Below are 3051 nucleotides of genomic sequence, written 5' to 3'. Positions count from 1 at the left end.
TGGATTAAGAAAATGTGGCACATATACACCATGGAATATTATGCAGCCATAAAAAAGGATGAGTTCGTGTCCTTTGTAGGGACATGGATGCAGCTGGAAACCATCATTCTCAGCAAACTATCGCAAGAACAGAAAACCAAATACCGCATGTTCTCTCCCATAGGTGGGAAGTGAACAATGAGATCACTTGGATACAGGAAGGGGAACATCACACACTGGGTCCTATTGTGGGGAGGGGGAGGGGAGAGGGATAGCATTAGGAGATATACCTAATGTAAATGATGATTTAATGGGTACAGCACACCAACATGGCACATGTATACATATGCAACAAACCTGCACGTTATGCACATGTACCCTAGAACTTAAAGTATAATAATAATAATAAAAAATGGTGTGATTCTGAGCAAGCTGGTAAACAGCCTGTACCCTGATGGCTCCACGCCAGTGAACCTGCCCGAGAACCTGCCCTCCATGGTCTTCAAGCAGATGGGGCAGGTGGCTCAGTTCCTGAAGGCAGCTGAGGACTATGGGGTCACCAAGACTGACATGTTCCAGACTGTTGACCTCTTTGAAGGCAAAGACATGGCAGCAGTTCAGAGGACCCTGATGGCTTTGGGCAGCTTGGCAGTGACCAAGAATGATGGGCACTACCGTGGAGATGCCAACTGGTTTATGAAGAAAGCACAGGAGCATAAGAGGGAATTCACAGACAGCCAGCTGCAGGAAGAAAAGCATATCAGGGCAGCAACAGAGGGGCCTCCCAGGCTGGCATGACATGCTACAGACGACCTTGGCAGATCAACAGCCCTGCCCTCCCCCAGCTCCTTGGCTGCAGCCATCCCGCTTAGCCTGCTTCACACATACCCATGTGGTACCTTTAGCTCTGGCCAAGCTTTGAGGCTCTGTCACTGAGCAATGGTAACTGCAGATGGGCAGCTCTTCCCCAGTGCCCCCAGCCTCAGCCCAACTTCTTACCCAAAAGCATCACTGCCCTGGCCCCTCCCTCCCGGCTACCCCTGCCACCTCTACTGTCTCCCCGCCCTGCACCTCCTCTTCCCACCCCCCTGGGCTAAGCAGGGGAGAAGTGGGCTGGGGGTAGCCTGGATGTGGGGCAAGTCCACTGTTTTCCTTGACGGCAAAAGCCCATTGAAGAAGAACCAGCCCAGCCTCCCCCTATCTTTTCCTGGAATATTTTTGGGGTTGGAACTCAAAAAGGAAAAAAAGAAAATTACATCAATGTTTTCTCAAAAAAAAGAAGGCCGAGGCAGAGCCCAGGAGTTCAAGACCAGCCTGGCCAACGTGGTGAAACCTTGTCTCTACAAAAAATACAAATTTTTGTATTTAGCTGGTGTGTGGTGGCGCCACCTGTAGTCCCAGCTGCTGGGGAGGCTGACGCATGAGAATTGCTTGAACCTGGGAGGCAGAGGTTGCCGTGAGCTGAGATTGCACCACTGCACTGCAGCCTGGATGACAGAGTGAGACTCTGTCTCAAAATAGAAAAAAGAAGATAACATTTGAAAACCAATATGAAACTTTTAATTTTTAATTTTTCACGTTTAATATAAATTTTGGTGATCTTTAAATTTTATACACTTTTTTCTTATGTCAATGTTTATTTTTTAATTGACATGAAAATTACATGTATTTATAGTGTACACATGACGTTTTGATATATGTATACATGTGGAATGATTAAATCAAGCTAATTAACACATCCATCACCTTACATCCTTACCATATTTTTGTGATGAGAACTTTTAAAATCTATTGTCTTGGCAATTTTCAAGTATCCAATATGTTATTATTAAACATTTTTTATGGTCTAAATAAATTGAATTTATTTTTAATCCTTTGGATACTTACTGGCAATATGATACAAATTTTGAGAAAAGCTTGTTAATAACCTGATTAGTGATATGATAAAATTAAGGTAGAAAGATAAATTGTATGGACTATATTGTAATTTAAAAATTATATATGTCTTCATCTTATTTTTTATCTAGACGCTGCTGGCTCATCAACATTATATCCAGACATGTGCAATAATGCTTAAATTCAGTTGTCTTTGATATTCTGTCAACTTTTAGTCATACAAAAATCATAACTTTAGGTTAGGCATGGTGGCTCACACCTATAATCCCAGCACTTTGGGAGGTCAGGGTAGGAGGATTGCTTGAGGCCAGGAGTTCAAGCATGGGCAGCATAACAAAATTCTGTCTCTACAAAAAACAAACAAACACCAACCACAACAACTTAACCAGGTATGATTGGCATGTACCTCTGGTCCCAGCTACTCAGGAGGCTGAGGTGGGAGGATCCCTTGAGCCCAGGAGGTCAAGGCCACAGTGAGCCTTGATTGCACGACTGTACTCCAGCCTGGGTGACAGTGAGACTCTGTAAAAAAAAAAAAAAAAAAAAAAATCATACCTTTATTCATATTTTAAAATTTTCATCAAGACACATGAATTAAACATTTTATTTAACAGATTGTTTTATAATTTTTACATTTTTAGAGATATACTATGGGCTTTCATTTAGACTCTGGCTGTGGACCTTGCAAATATTAGGCCTTGATTTGCTTACAAGTATCTTATTTGTTTGCTTTAGAGTTCAATTATTTTAAAGTAAGTGATGTTTTCAAAATTTTAGATGTAAGTACCATTGTTTAACAAAAACTTGGGAAATACCATGAGGGGAAAAATAATCTTAATATTGTCACTGTAATACCTCAATTTTAGCATTTTAAAGGATTATCTGCTTTAAAATGTGTCTTTAATTCATCGTTTTTCAAACTCCATTGCCATTCTAGTCATCCTAGTTTAAGCCACCATCATTTCTCACCTGGACTAAAGCAATAGTGTGTAGTTACTTGTCTCTCTACGTTTTCTTTTACCTCCTTCCAATCATCTCTCCACACTGCATCAGAGTAGATTTTGAAAAAAAAAATAAATGAGATCATGTTGCTTTTTCTTCATCTAAAGCTTGTTGACAGTATCTAATTGCAGTTGTGGTAAAATCCAAATTATCTACTATTCCTTATGAAGTCTT

The 3051-nt window shown here is 40.8% G+C and overlaps 1 pseudogene across 1 annotated transcript in view; it reads left to right on the top strand.

Annotated features, from left to right (window-relative positions):
- LOC105531367 overlaps positions 1-1028 on the top strand; it is a 12096-nt pseudogene extending 11068 nt beyond the window's left edge. The window contains exon 2 of the transcript XR_001004789.1: positions 372-1028. The product of XR_001004789.1 is annotated as a transgelin pseudogene (transcript). The remainder of the gene's footprint in view (positions 1-371) is intronic.
- The last annotated feature ends 2023 nt before the right edge of the window (positions 1029-3051 follow it).

The sequence above is a fragment of the Mandrillus leucophaeus genome, unplaced genomic scaffold, assembly GCF_000951045.1.
Source record: "Mandrillus leucophaeus isolate KB7577 unplaced genomic scaffold, Mleu.le_1.0 Scaffold88, whole genome shotgun sequence".
Taxonomy (NCBI): Eukaryota; Metazoa; Chordata; class Mammalia; order Primates; family Cercopithecidae; genus Mandrillus; species Mandrillus leucophaeus.
Note: the sequence above shows the minus strand (reverse complement) of the source record. Positions and strands in the feature narration are given on the sequence as shown.